Below are 16,978 nucleotides of genomic sequence, written 5' to 3' on the forward strand. Positions count from 1 at the left end.
AGATAAAACCTCTTAATGGACCCTACCCAATTTCAGCCTTTTTGTGACTATCACTTCACATCGCCCCACCTCACACCTAGAGGTATGGTTGTATGTGATCCCTCTGCCCACTTGGCTCGAAATTTCCCCCTACTGGAGGTCTCTACATGAGTGGATGCCTCCACTCAATCTCCTCTCAACATCTCCAATTGTAGCTCCTCCATAATTTTCTGAGACTTCTTTTGGGGCTGCATGTTGAGAGGTAATTTACTCTCCCTCTCAACCACCAAGTCTCTAAAATTTTCCTTGCTTCTCAAGTCTTTGCATGTATCTTGTACCTCAAGTGCATACAGGTTCTTGGCTAGCACACCAATCTGTTTCATCTTTCCCGCCGTCACAAAATTTTCTGGAAAACAAAATGATTTTAAATCAGCAATATCTCCCTCATTCGAACTCCGATTCAGCCGATTTTTTTTTTTTGAATTTGGCTATTTTTTTCGTATGGAATGCAGATCTGCTATTTGTTTATGAAAAATTTGCACAAAAATGTTCAGATCTACTCTACAAACTCGTGGTCCATTTTTTTTTTTTTTACTTTGATTTCACTTCTTCGTATACCATTCACAGCTCCGATAAACTCAGCTTCGATACCATGTATAAATTTCTCTATAGATTAGCTAGCTCTGATACCATGTAGAATTTTTCAACATATCAGCTTGCTCTGATACCATGTAGAAATTCTCACTGTAGATCACCTGATAATGCAATGTAACTAAAGCAAAATACTTGATCTATTACTACTATCAAACTTTGCGGGAGCTTAATCAATTTGAGCAAGATCAATCGGAACACATATAACAGAGAAGAAAAAATCATACACATGAAACACAGAAGAATACTCTAGTGGAAAGCCTCAGCTAAAAACCCCAATATCTTTATTATCATACAAGTGGAAATATCTCAGGATTACACAGAGCTTTAGCTCACAAGCTATCCAGCTCTCAGTACAATCCCTCACTGCTGCTCATAAACAGAATAGACAACACATATGTCTTCCTTCAATCCTCCAAGCCTCCTATTTCCTTGTGCAGTTTCTCCTGGGTCCTCTAGCTACAACTTGTGTGATTCTCACCTCACACACAACACTAACCTCTAAAATAATTGCACAATCCTGAACGAGATAATTCCTTCTACATGGATGAGTTTCCTTTATAGGAAAATTCCTCCAATTGATAGTACAATGTTCTTGTCTTTAATCTCAACTGAGTCTCTGTCTAAACTAAAATGCATGAGTTATTTATGAGAGAATATTCAGTTATCTGGAGAACACTAGTTGCATGAACGCATGCATTAATTGATTGAACTCACAATTAGTTCCACAAACTATTTGGAACTAATCTAACTGGACTTAACTCAGTTAACTGAGCTAACTAATTACAACTCAAATACAACTCATCCTTATCCTTAATTAAGGGACAACTTCCTCAATCAAAGGGATAACTGTTGCATGTCTTCACAAAGACTTCATGTTTGATTTTCTCCAACTAAATAACTCAAGATGAATTCATTAATTATTTTTCAAACAACTAGTGAGACTAAATTCGAATTTTAATTCTCAATTTTGATTCAAGGACAAATCAAAATTGGAATATGTCCCAAAATACTATTTATAGCATTGCTATTTTTAGCATTTCTATTTTTTGCTATTTCCAACAGCGTTGGAGTATATCCTGAAATGATATTTATAGAAATTCTATTTTTAGCATTTCTTGTTGCTATTTTCAACAAAGTTCAAGAGGCTTACTAGCTGACCCTTCATTTTCAATGAAGTGAACTTTGGTTTGTTTGTCGATTTGACATGGTTTACATATTGTATTTTCTCGGATGCTGATATCTCGAAGATCACAAACAACCTTGAATTTGTATGCTTTTCTTATTTCAGAGAAGCTTAAATGTCCCAATCTTCTATGCCACAACCAGTTTTCATCATTTTTGCTTAGATATCACTATTGGTGTGCTCCCTTGAGTATGTATAAGTTGTTTGGAGTTCTTGTACCTTTGATCATGGTCTCTCCTGTACCAAGCTCACAAACAACACATTCATTTGATCAAAACACTTCTTCATTTCCCTGATCACACATTTGACTGACACTCAATAGGTTATGCTTTAACCATATACACACATAGCATTTCCAACTTTAACCTTTTCTTTCAAGAAAACAGAGCCTTTACCTTCTATGATAGAAGGAGTGTCATTTCCAAATGAGACATTATTTTCCCTTTCTAAGGCATTAGATGGGTGAAGATTTTCTTTGTCACTTGTCATGTGTTTTGAGCATCCACTATCAATGTACCACTGATTTTCTTGTCCTTCTGCATACAAGACTATACCACATCTTTCTGTTTGAGATTCTTTCCTTCTCCATATCTTGGGATTTAATGGAGTTTACTCCTTTTGAGATGTTTGTCGAAATTTTCTCCTGCATTCAGATTCTTTATGACCAAAGTTGTTACAGATTGAGCATTCTATTTCATTTTCATGAAGAGAAAAGTTATTATAGGAACTTTTCTTGATCCTTGTTACAATACATTGATTTTGTGCTTCTCTAGTCATGATGGCTATGTAAGCAACACATTGAGCAACTTTGTGTCCAAAGTTATGACATGAAAAACATTGCCCATTAAAGAGGTTCTTGCGACTATCCAATCTATTGACCTAGTGATTGTAGTTTCTATTGATATTAATCTTTGGAGGAAATTGAGTATGATTTACCTGAGGTTGGTTGTGGCTTCTACTCATCCTTGTAGTAAATTGAGTCTGATTTCCCTGGTGATATTCTTTATGCCTTTACTGACGATTTTCATACTGTTCACTGGTCATTGTTGCATCAAGATATCTTTTGGTGGAGGTTGGCAGCTTTTGTGATTGACATGCTTCTTCAGTATATCCAAGACTTGTCTTTAACAGAGGAGAACTTTGAAATTTGATAATTTCATTTAAAGTTACTGATCCTTTAGAAAATCTAAGATTGAGAGATTTCGTTTTCTCAAGATCCTTTCTTAGACCCACAATTTCACATTCTAGTTTTTCATTGTTTTTTTCCTTTTCAGTAAGTTGGTATGTCAAAGTATCTATAATCTTATTCTTTTCTTCTAAACAAATTTTTGAGTTTAGACATTTCTTCATGAAGGTCTTCCTCTTCTAAAGAATCCCAAAAATTATCATCGTCATAATCCATGAGAAGTTTGTAATCTTGTCCAGTTTCATCTTCATCGCTATTAGATAAACCATCGCTATCTTCATGAGTATAGTAGCTCCTTTTATTCACAACTTGTTTTCTATTTGCTTTTGCATATTCCTTTCCTTTTTCAAATTTATCTTTATGAGGACATCTGGCAGCATAATGACTGACTCTGCCACAAGAAAAAAATTTGAAGGGTAACTTACATCTAAACCTTCCAGAACCCCGTTGAAGCTTTTTGAAAAAGTTTACCTCATCTTCTTCTTCTGAAATATGTCCTGATTCATTGTGTTCTTCCTTTCCTTTTGCTGAAGCTTTGAATGTAGCTTCTCTCATATTTGATGGTCCTCCTTTTCTCATCTCAAAGGCCGTTAAGATTCCGTGAAGCTGCGTCATAGTGATATTCTGTAGATCCTATTTTTCTTCTATGGCAGACACTTTGGATTCAAATTTAGCAGACAAGGATCTCAAAACTTTCTCAACTAAGGTGACTTCCTTAATTTTTTCACCCAGATTCTTCATACAATTGACAACTTCATCTATACATAGGAAGTAACTAGCTATACTTTCATCACTATGCATCTTAAGAGTTTCATACTAAATTCTGAGAGTTTGAAGCTCAGCACGTTTTACTTGAGAGTCTCCTTCGTAGCTCAAAATGATTTTGTCCCATATTTCTTTAGCTGATTTGAGCTGCATGACTCCGACAAACTCTGATTGTGACAGACTTCCCAATAATGTATTGAAAGCTTTGGCACTGGTTTCATGTTGCTTTTTACCTGCCGTATTTGTAGGAATTATTGTTGGAAGTGTCTATCCTCCTTCAACGATTTTCCAGACATCTGTTCCAAGCGATTGTAGATAGGTTCTGGTTCTTATTTTCGAATAAACAAAGTTGCTCCCATCGAAGATTGGCAGTCTGATGGATCCCATGCTTTCTTGATTATTCATGATGATAAATCTCCCTTCAAGTGACCAAGATTCTTTTGAAGGACCTGCTTTGATAGTTATTGTTGGAAATAATACTGAGAGGGGGGGTGAATCGGTATTATTAGATCAATAATTTTATTTCCGAAACAGATTTATATACACTACTTTAGTGAAGTGGACTAGCATGTAAACACGACTATGCTTAAAGAAACCAGCGTATATGCAGAAAAAATTGTGATTTAGACAGTTTATCATGTGTTGAGCTTAAACGAGTATATCAGATATTTATTAAACAGTGCAATAAAAGTAGAATAAAGCATCACACATAAGCAACACACATGAACACCAAGATTTAAGGTGGAAACCCAATGTGGGTGAAAACCACCTACTGCTGTCACCTCTGTCTTCTTTTAATAATAAGAAAATATTTTTACAATCTTGTACTGGTGCAAATTCATACTGGTACGTAGGCTTCTACCCGCAGAAGGTTACAACCTTCTCTCGTTTTCCAGCTTCTACCGGAAGGGAGCTACAACCCCCTAGCTCTTGTACTAGCCAATATGTTTACTAGTATGTAGGTGCTAGCCTATAGAAAGCTTTACTCTTCCACCAGGGACCACGTTTCATAAATTTTTAGATTGGATGCTCCTGGTACACAACAATACACATGAAGGCCTCGTTTCATCCAATTTTCATATTGGACCCATCAAAGCTTTTAAACGTAAACTGTATCAACCAATATTCAGTTAATCTGAACAATCAGATCATTGCTACCAGAACACTGTGCTAAACCCAGAACCCTGCATCATCATCCAGAACCAACTGTAACCTCGAAAAACATGCATTAGAGTGTATACGCTACTTGGTCGAACCCAACTTGCATGTATACACTACTTCCTTTAATCAAACCTGCGTATATCTCTAAAGATACTGAATTATAAACTTCTGAACCACAGACTGTACCAATCAGTGACATTCTGAAGATCTACTGTCATATTACAAATTTCAAAACAGATAGAAACAAGGATCACCATTCCTTCTTAATCAATCAATTAATCAGACCCAATTTCCATATACAATAGTTCTACGTTCAGATCTAAGAAGACTTCATTGACAGACAGCAGTAAAGCAATAGAATTTGATCAGATAAATCAGTGAGATCTGAAATGAATCTTTTCTTTTTGTATACGCTACTTGAAAGAGTTGAACCTGTGGGTACACTCCCTTTGGCTGAGATGAACTTGTGTACAAATCTATAAATTTTGACTCAAAACTTTGCTGCAACTCAAGACTTCAGACAACCTAGATCATGATTGATAACAAATAGAATAGGCGCAAAACATCAGATCTGGTCTCAACCAATATCAGATCATTCAAGAATAAGTCATTTCAAGTCTCATGATTCCTGATCCAATTTTGAACTCAAGGCGCACATGAATATTTCAGATCTGGTCCCAAACATAATCGTGCAACATAATATATACTTCAGATAGAAGTATTCATTAGAATCTCATTGCTTGCACACCTTAACCTAATGATCTTCTCTTCCTTATATACTCTTAGGCCTTTCTCAATACCTTGGACCCAATACCTAGGGTCAATACCTTGGACCCAATACATAGGGTCAATACCTTGGACCAAATAACTCGAACCAATTACCTTGGACCAAAATACCTTAGATCAAATACCTTGGACCAAAATACCTTGGATCAAATACCTTGGACCAAAAAACTTGGTTTTCCAACATGTACGTGCTTTTCCTCCTGTGAAAGTGCGTGTATATGTTATACGCTACTTTTGTTCTGTTAAATTGCATGTATATGTGCCTTGGACAAATTTAATCATCATATACCTCTCTTTCTTCATTCTTTGGATTCTAATCTGTAATCCTTTGCTGTTGACCTACTACACTGTGAACTTTCATCTGAGTGAGTTGCCATCAAGGACAACACTTGTATCATAATGCTAAGAGGGCAGCGTATAGAAGTAGGGGTCTCCTCCCTTGAACTTTGGCTAGACCATCCTCTTTAGGACTGCGGTTAGGGCGAATTGTTTAGCCTCCTTTCCTCCTACGTCTAGGCCTTAATCCTCCTAGATTTCTCATCCACTAAAACCTAAAGCGAGTGGAGAGAAATCAAGAGTGAATTGTGTCCTAATGAATCTCAGTTCACCTCCTTTTATAGTAAAACCTTGAGAACACATGGGGGTTATTTTTTTGCTGGCAAACTTTGATGAATTTTCCCATAACACAAATAAATTCATATATTCATGAATACTTATCAGAATCGAATGATATTTAGATCAATCCTACGCCTCTCGATGATAGGGATCCAAGGAAAATATCAGCTACCATAAACAATATGACCCACATGGAGTTTGGCCCTAGTTGCCAATTTTAACAAAAAATCTCATTAGTTTATTTGGGATTGTTGGAGGGGGTGAATCGAAGATAGATCACTCAAAGGTAAAATTCATTGTACATTGGCCCAAGCCCAAGAATGTAACCGAGGTTAGAATATTTTTTCGAGCAGACCAATATTGGAGAATGTTTATTTCTAACTTCTCTTCAATTGCAACTCCATTACATGCCTTGACAAGCATAAAAAAAAAATTCAATGGGGAGGAAAGCAAAAAAAAATCTTCTGGTGCATTGAAGGAGAGAATCAGTACGACTCCAACTCTTGCACTACCTGATTTAAGACAACCATTTGAGACACAAGCAAATGCAAGTGACTATGCCATGGGATCGATCTTGATGCAATGTGGTAAGCCCATATGTTACCATTCTGAAACTTTTAATGGTGAAGTAGTTAATTATCCTACATATGACAAGGAAATGTATGCACTAGAGAAAAGTGTGAAAAAGTGGAAACACTATTTGATGGGAAAGGAACTAGCATTCACACTGATCATCAACCATTTCAATACTTGTAATAAAAAACTAATCTACAACAAGTGAGGCACTTCAGATGGATGGGCATCTTGTAGAAATTCCACTTGGTGACAAGGTATAAGAAAGGCATCTATAAAAAGGCTGTTGACATGCTTTCTAGACCAATTTTTAGTAATTCAATTATTCTTTAGCATAATTCTGTCATGCATGAGAGCTATGTTGAAAAATATACTTTGGATGATGACTTTAAAGATGTATATGCAACTTTGTGTGAAGGCAACCAAGTAGAGGAATTGGATTACCATGTGCATGCTAAAATTTTGTATCATCTTGGCAGGCTATGCATTCCATAGGGTGAAAGCATCAACATCGTAAGGGAAGAACATACTTCTCTTATTGCTAGCCATTTGGGTGTAGGCAAGATAATGGTAATATTACAAAGGTATTGTTATTGGCCTAAAATGAATGAAATTGTATCATGATATGTAAGAGGATGTTCTTTAGTGATACAAGTAAGCCTTGTAATAGAACGTTAGGACTGCATACTCCACTTCCAGTTCCTTCTTGTCCTTGGAATTTTTTTTCTATGGACTTTGTAGGACTACCTATGTCTAAAAAAAATCATGATTATCTTTATGTTGTGGTGGATCATTTCAGCAAGATGCGTAATTTAGCGCCTTGTAAGAAGCAGGTTACAACTGATCAGACTCAAGAAATGTTCTTTCGACATGTATAGGTATATTTTGGTTGCTCAAATCCATTAGTTTTTATTGAGATTCTCGATTTGTTGGGAAATTTCTATCAAGCTTATGGGCACTCATGGACACCAAGTTGAAAAAGAGCACATTATTCCATCCAAAAGCTAATGGTCAGACAAAAGTGGTGAACAAAATGGTAGTACATCTGCTTCATGGATATTGAAGAAAACATGCTAAGCCTTGGGATGAAGACTAACACTACATTCAACATGCTTATAACTGATAAAATCATTCATTGACTCAAACATCTCCATTTGAGGCATGTTTTGGTTACTTACCCAAATCTCCTTTATATTTTATCTTTCGAAAGGATATTTCTATTGACGATCATAGTGACATTGATAAGGCAAAGTAATTCATTGAGCAAGTTCAATTGGTGCATCAAATGGTTCAAGATTAGTTGCAAAAGAGCCAAGCCAATACAAGACAAGGCATGATATGCATCGTGTTGACCACAGTTTCCAAGTTAGAGATGAAGTTTGGGTTTACATTAGAAAAGAGAGGTTTAAAGGAGAAGGTAAAAACCTAAAACCAATAAGGTATGAACCTTTTAAGATTCTAGAAAAGATTGGTAACAATGCCTTCCATTTGGATTTTCCTCCCTATATCCAAAATGTATGCAATTTTTAATGTTTAAGATTTGAGATTATATGGGCCTTCTTTGGTTGATGACCAAGGAGAGCATGTTCAGATTCCTTCAATAGAATATTTCTCACCAAAGTTTCTTGAAGAAGTGCAACAAGATACTATCCTTGATAGAAGGACAAGAAGTTCAAAACAAGGGAACGTGGAGTACCTTCGTGTTGATCTCAAAGGCATAAATCCAAGCAAAAGATAAATGGATTGAGGATGGAAGGATGAGGGAACTATACCCTCATCTATTTGTTGACTGAAAGTAGTCTTTTAGAGGTCCAAAAGCTTCTAATGAGGAGAAGTGATCCACAGGATCAATTTAGTTTTCAAAATTCAAAGTGCTAAAAAATGCTCGAAACATATACCAATACGTAGATCTCAATGACCTGAATCTAGCGCAACTCATTTCACTCAAAACTAACATCATGTGCTCTAGCTATCGTGTTCTGATCAAATTGGCAAACAACTAAAATTTTAAAAGGCAGGTTGCAGGTACACCCAGTCAACTGTCTGTATGCTAACTAGGCAAGTGATGGGGAAATTAAATATGTACAATTCGCCCAATGGTATGTTGAAAAGTGTCTCTTGTTTGTTGGTTGTGAATGACACAATTTAATTGGTTGAGGGTTTGTTTATGTGGACCAATGTTGGAGGGCCATGTGGGCCAATGGCTGGCTGCCATGTGACCTCCAAGAAATGCATCAAAAATTTGTTAAGGGGCTAAGGGCACCGATGAGAATCAAACCTGTGACCATCCACAAAGAAGCCATAAGCCATACCAATGTGCCATACATGTGTTTCTTGATACCATAAGGTTTAAACATGTATTTAAGTTGAGCGTAAATTTGCATTACAGGTTGGGGCCAGGGCTAAGCCCCAACCCTGGTCCTCGCATCCACATGACCATGGGGCAAGATTATGGGCCAGGGATTAGCTCCATCCCTATGCTCACAACCACAACGCCAAAGCCATTTGCAAAGAACCATCAACAGAGATGCAAAGGGGCCATCTGTTGGGGGCCTCCCGAGGTCATATGACTCGCCATACAACCGGGAGCGCGATGAGAGAGGGGGCCAACCCTTAGCGCTCAGAGAATGGGCCAACAATAGGACCTATGGCCCGCCATGTGACCAAGGTTGTCAGTTTTTTTGGGTGTGCACACAATTTGGTACCATCCTAGGTTCTATGGGTGATTATATGATCATGTGTCAAGCAGTTGGGGGTCCACACAGAAGGGGCGGGTGGTTAGCCTCAACCCCCATACGACTGAAATTTTCAGAACTGGGGGGGTTAATGGACAATTTAACTATCTAACATATTTGCCCATTAGGTGGAATTGTAGGCCAAATTTCCACACCGGTTTTAGGTTTGGGGCACTCAATCCATGTTTGGGTCGAATTTGAGGATGATTAACTATGGAATTTGGGAAAAACTTGTAACAAACATAACTTTCTCAATTTTTGGCCAAATTAGGTGCAGAAAGAACCTAGATGGAGGTTTTTGACAATTCTGGATCCATTGGAAATATTTTTTTTTGCATTTTGAGCACTACATATTCATGTAAACACATATTTTTGAGCATAATGAAAGAGGCCCTACATTGAATGCTAGACCAAGAGATGTAGCCTGGGATAGGGTTGAACTCCTTTATCATATTTTGTTGTTATGTGTTTCTAAAACGATTTATTGTCTCCATTTGGCTGTTAATGGTGTGTAAAAATCACATGTTTATGTGTTTAGTAACTTGATACATTACCCAAAACACACATAAAATTTCACTTGCAATTTGTATATCACCTTCAATTTTCAATTATAGATGAATAATCCTCAAATATTTTATTTTGTATTTTATAACATTTTCTAACCTTTTTTAGATATTGCTACATCGATTCTTCCTTCATTAGCTAAACTTGGTTGGCTATGGGATGCCTAAATTGATATATAACCAAGTGTTGTTTCTTTCCTTATTAAATTTTTTTCATACATTATTTATCTTCAAATAGTTTTTAAAATTAGAACAAAACTATAACAATGACCTTGGCTTTCAATTGTGGAATAAATATAAATCATGGAAACCTTTTAGTGCTTAGTGGGACCATGTTATCTATATTTTCATGGAAACCAAAACATATTGGAACTACCTTAGATTCAAGGTCAGCATTAATTGTTTGATAGTGTAGTTTAAAACTTATATTTTTTTTACCTTCTGAGGGATACATTTTACTATTAGGTTTGACAAAAATATAGAAAGAAATTGTTGGAATGACAAATGTAAGTGTTAATCTATACACATTTAGTACCTCATGGGTATTTTAAGATCATAGGCTTACTTATATATTCATAAATTCATTTAGAGAAACTAGAAATAGTGATCACACCAAGGATTATATCATTGAATTCTAAATGAAAAAAGTTAAAACATAGAATAATTATTGTTTTCCTTCTTTAGTTTGGGATAAAATTTTGAAATGTCAGTAAATTCCCTCAGAAAATGGATTCACATTTCAATTAGGATGATTGCATCAATATGTTGGAAATATTGGCATTAATGTCATTAACTGAATTGGTGATAATTTCTGTTGAATGTCATTATTGTAGAAGGATGAAAATGATGTGAAGTGAAAAGGCTATTATAATCAATGTGAACGTTGATTATGGTCAAATCGAACATAAAATATTGAGACAAAAACTGAAAAATATATGCTTTTATTGAACAAAAAATGTATGATACAAGATAATACAAATTTGATCTATCTCTTGTAATCATTACTCATTGAGTTGTTTTATTTCAGCTCTATTTTGTATTACAATTTTTTTCCAGAACTGAAAATGAAGTGACAAGATTGTGAATAGTTTTTAGAAGATCAAAAGACAATGCTTGATTTCATATTCCTACAAAGAATACAGAAAACCAATAAGGCCTTCTTATAAAATATACAATGTGGAATGGAAACAAAACTTTTGAAGTGAAGTAGTCTACATGAGAAAGTTGATGAGAAATAACATAAGAGGCACAAAGTGGAAGAGGAGAAGAAGTGCAGATTTGCAATAGACTTGAAAGCATAATTGTATATCAGGTAACCAACACTTTTGACTTGATATTGTGATTGAGATATTGTTGTTCTTTTATATGTTGTAGCTTGATAAGGAATAGGTTGTAGCCTGTTGAGGTAAGAGCCTCCTGTGAGTTGTATCCTACAAAACAATTTTTGGAGCTGGAGCTTCCTTTGAGGGAGGAGCCTCTTGTAGGTTGGCGCCTACAAAAATATGATGTAGTAAGGAGTAGACTTTCCTTCACATCACTTTCGACCTAAAATTTGTAGTTTTCTCCCTTTAGGGTTTCCACTTATATCTGGTGTCGTCATGTGTGGGTTCTTGAATTATTTATAAGTATATCTGCAAATTTCTGTCTCTAAAATCTGCAAAAGGAATCAAATAATAATAGAGCACATACATAAACCATTCGTTGCATAAGAAAAAATTAAGTTGAGAAAAAAGTAAATTTTTAAATTACTAATTCACCCCCCAAAGTAATTGTCAAACTTAAATATCAATTGGTATCAGAGCATGTTCCTTCAGTGGCAGTCTGACAACAAGAAGGAGGTCCTAAGTTAGTAAAATGGCTAGCCAAGATGGGTGCTCAACAAATAGATCCCCTCTATTTACTGGTACAAATTATGATTTCAGGAAATTGAGAATGAAGACATATTTAATATATCTTAGAATAGAAGTATGGGCTTCTATGACAGTAGGATATGAAGGACCAAAGGAAATGACTAGTGATAAAGATGCAAAACTAGATTTCATAGCTAATGCAAAAGCTATGAATGCACTTCTGAGTGGTCTCTGTGAGTTTGAATTTATTAAAGTAATTCATTGTCAGAAAACCAAGGATATATAGGTTAAATTAGAAAATATTCATGAAGGATATAAAAATGTAAAGATGGTCAAATTACAAGTATATAGAACACAATTTGAGACCTTAAAAATGAATAAAGATGAATATATAGCTAAATTATTTTTAAGAGTTGATGAAGTCGTAAATATCATGATGGATCTAGGAGAAACAATCAAAGAAAGTGTAATAGTTCATAAAATATTGAGGTCCTTATCTTCTAAATTCAATCCTAAGGTTTTAGCTTTAGAAGAGACAACAAACTTTGATACTTTGAACAATGATAAACTACTTGGTTCATTGAAAATGTATGAGATGAGAATTCTAAAAGGGAAGCAGTCACTAGAGAGGAAACTTTCGAGGAAGACAATTCCATAGAAGAAAAGGAATGTTCATGCTCAGGTTCTGATGAAGAAGAAGAAAAATTTATGAGAAGGTTGAAGAAATGTACATGTAAGTACAAAGGAAAAATTCCTTTCAAGTGTCTTAATTATGGAATAGTGGGGCATTATGCCTCAAAATGTCCCTATAAGAAATAAGAAAATCAGCCTAAAGGAAAGAAAAGAACAAGTCTAATAAAATGAAGAAAGAGAACAAATTTAAAAGAAAAATCTTATATGCTCTAGAGGATAGCAGTGTATCTAAAAGTTCCAATGAATCCTTTAGTGAAGATGGAACCAATGAATTGATGTTGATGGCCTTGGAAGAACTTGAAAAATATTGCCAGGAATATGAAGAAGAAGAGGAAGGTGAGGTAGATCTTGAGGGGGAGTTGATCATTGCCGTAGATGAAATAGAAAGGCTGAAACTAAAGAATAGAAAGAAGAAAGAGATCTTATTTATAGATTTTGTAAATTTTAATGCAATTCATTAGATTTATTTGAGACTAATGGGTGAATTTTTCTTTAAGAATAATGAGAAAAGATAAGATTTTGATGAATTTGGAAAACTATCTTCTTTAAAAATGGAGAAATTTAAATGCTATATATAGTGCCTATATAACAATTAATCCAAGGGTCCAATTTAGTGCTCAAAATTAAAAGTGCTTAAAAATGCTTGAAACCTATACCAGTGCTTAGATCTTAGCGACCTAAATCTAACGTAACTTGTTTCACTCAAAATCGATATTTTATTCTCTTGATATCATGCTTTGATCGAATTACCAAACAACTAAAATTTTAAATTTGGGTTGGAGGCATGCCCAGTCAGAAGTCCATATGTTGACTATGCAAGTGATTGGGCAGTGGATTGTGTATAATTTGGCCAATGGTATGTTTACAAGTGTCTCTCATTTTTTGGTTTTGAATGGTGCAATTTAATTGGTTGAGGGTTCGTTTATGTGGACCAATGTTGGAGGGCCACGTGGATGAATGGATGTTTGTCTCATGGCCTCGAGACAATGCATCAAAATTTTGTTAAGGTAAGGGCACTCACAAGAATACAACTATCTACCAAGAACCCATGAGCCATACTAATGAACCATACATGTGTTTCATGATAACATAAGGTTTCGACTTGTATTTAAGTTGAGTATAATTTTGCATTGGAAGTTGGGGCCAGGGCTAAGCCGCATGTTTGGTCTTCGTACCCACACGACCATAAGGCAAGATTGTGGGCCAGCGCTTAGCTCCAGCACCATAATCATAGCCACAATGCCAAATCCATTTGCAAAGAACTGTGGACGGAGATGTAAAGGGGCCAGTGCGGGGTCATATGACCCGCCAAACAACTAGGAGTGTGTAGAGAGAGGGGGCCAACCCTTAGTGCTTGGAGTGTTAGCCAGCCATAGGACCTATGGCCCGCCATGTGACCAAGCTTGTCTGATTTCTTGGGTACGAACACAATTTGGCACCAACCTGATTTCTATGGGTGATTACATGACCACGTCTCAAGTAGTTGGGGGCCTGACTAGTAAGGGCGGGTGGTTAGGCCCAACCCTTAGGCACGTAGCCCCCACATGAACGAAATTTTTGAAATTGGTGGGTTAATGGAGAGTTTAATTGTCTGACAATTTTTCTTTTCTGGTAGGATTTTGGGAAAAATTTGCATGTTGGTTCCGGGTTTGGGGTGCCCAGGCTGGGTTTGTGTCAAATTGGAGGATGATTATCTATGGAATTTGGGAAATTCTTGTAGCATGCATAAATTTCTCAATTTTTGGCCAAATGAGGTGTAGAAAGAACTCAGATGGGGGTTTTTGATAGTTCTCAATCCATTGGAATTTTTTTTTTTTTGCATTTTGAGAAATAAATTCATGTAAACACATATTTTTGACCATCATGAAAGAGGCCCTACATTATAAGATAGATCAGGAGATGTAGCCCAGGAGAGGGTGAAATTATTTATCATGTCTTGTTGTTATGTGTTTCTGAAATGGTTTATTGTATCTATTTTGTTGTTAATGATATTTAAGAATCACTTGTTTATGTGTTTAGTAACTTGATCCATTACCCAAATCACACATAAAATTTCACTTGCAATTTGCATATCACATTCAATTTTCAATTACATATCAATTATTGTACCAGGACATCAGGTTATTTTGAAGGTTTGGTTTTGTTTGAATTGGTTTTCTTATGCTTAGAAGTTTGAAGCTTAAAAGAGGAGAAGGATAACTTGTGCACCCAAGATCTCAAATTGTTTCAAGGAGAAGAAATGCATCTCAAGCTTCAATAGTCATGAAAGATGAAGAAGGTCCTAAAGGGATGTCTAAAGATAAAAGAACTTTCATAAAATCATTCTTTGAGATGTATGAAATGATTAAGGTTCTTTATGAAGAAAGGAATTCAATATTGTATGAAGAGAGCTCAAAACCTCCAAAAGGAGATGGAGGAAAAAGGGACAAGTCTCCAAATTGGAATGGAGGGAATGGTGATAAACCACCAACTTCACCTCCATCCTCATCCTTATCCTCTACTTCTTCTACCATTTCTAAAACACCTCCAAATTCTCCAAAGGGACGTGGTAAAACTCATTTTCTTAAGCTTGATATAATTTTTGAATTTCCTATGTACAATGGGGAGGTAAATGCTAATAAATCAGATAATTGGGTTCATCATATTGAAGTGTATTGAAGGATACAAAGAATCAAGGATGATGAGACCAAAAGTCATATTGCTTCTCTTAGATTGGAATGTGAAACACTTATTTGGTTGGAAGTCAAAACTCAAGAGGACATGAAGAAACATGGTAAGGATTCATCCTCTTAGAATGATTTTATTGTTGCAATAGGAAGGAAATTTTATCCATTAGAATACATGCAAAAATCTATTATGGATTGGAAAAACTTTAGGCAAGCTAAAGGTCAAAATTGTACAAATCTATACTCAAGAATTTAGAAAAAGATCTTTGATTTTGGGTATAGGTTTATCCTCTCAAGATACTCTACTCAAATATACTAGAGGATTCCATAGTTATTTGAGACACACAATTCTCATGTTTAACCCTACAAAACTAGATGATGCTTGTGTACAAGAAACTCATTTAGAAGAAAGATGGATGAATATTCCTCAAGAGGGAAACAATGAGCCATTTAAGAGTGGAGAAAAAGGAAAGGAGAAATTCAAAGGAAAACGGAAGAAGAATGCTTCAATCAAGAAAGAGGGAGAAAAAAATCATATGTAAACACTATTAAAAATAAGGCCATGATGAAGACCACTGTTGAAAACTTCATCTTGAAATGAGACCCAAAAATTTTAACAACAAAGGAAAACAAAAGACTGCTGCAACTACACAACATGATTTAGGATTCGACTATGGAGATGAAATAGAGATTACATCCATGAGATTAAAAGGTAATTGCAAGTGCTAGTTCTTCAAGTAGTAACCTCATTGAAACTCAACATGAAAAAAAAGAATATAGGTTTTCCACATTAGAGTTATTTCAAAACGTACCAAGATAGATATACTGTTTGACAGTAGTTCACAAGAAAACCTAATTTCTGAAGACATTGTCAAGGAATTGAATTTGGAAACAACTCCTCATCCTAAACCATATCCTCTAGGATGGATAGGTGACAATGAAAATATTCATTTGACAAGAAGATGTAAATTAAGAGTTTCCATCACTACAAACTTTATAGATGAGGTATTGTTTGATGTCATTCCATTTGATATGTGTGGTATTGTTTTGGGAAGACCATATCTATATGATATGAGAGGCATATTCCATCTCCATGAGAAAAGAATATTACTTGTTTAAAAATGGAGTTGAGTACATTGTTAGAGAACATAACAAGAAGTTGATTTTGTCACTTGTTAACCCTGGAAAGATGAAGAGGTTAGTCAATGCCATTAAGAACTTTGTACTCTTGATGATCAAAAATAAAGAGAATGTTGAAAATGAAGCTTTCCAAGGATGTGATGGAAAGTTAAAATATGATTTGTATGAGGTTGTTAACACATATGATGAGATGTTTCAGAAGCCCAAAGGATTGCCTCCTAAAAGAGGTATCCAACATGAGATCCAATTTCAGCAAGATTGTCCTCTTCCAAACATTCACATGCACATGATGCCAGTCATGGAGAATGCAGAAATCGAAAGACAAATCCAAGACTTGCTTGACAAAGTGTTATAGACAATTTTGTGCCTTACAGCAACAAGCATGAATTGTCAATAATCCAAGGGATCCAAAGTTCCCTAAACATGATG

The sequence above is a fragment of the Pinus tabuliformis genome, chromosome J (genome assembly GCF_031772625.1).
Source record: "Pinus tabuliformis cultivar Carrire ecotype Pingquan chromosome J, CPIR1, whole genome shotgun sequence".
NCBI lineage: Eukaryota > Viridiplantae > Streptophyta > Pinopsida > Pinales > Pinaceae > Pinus > Pinus tabuliformis.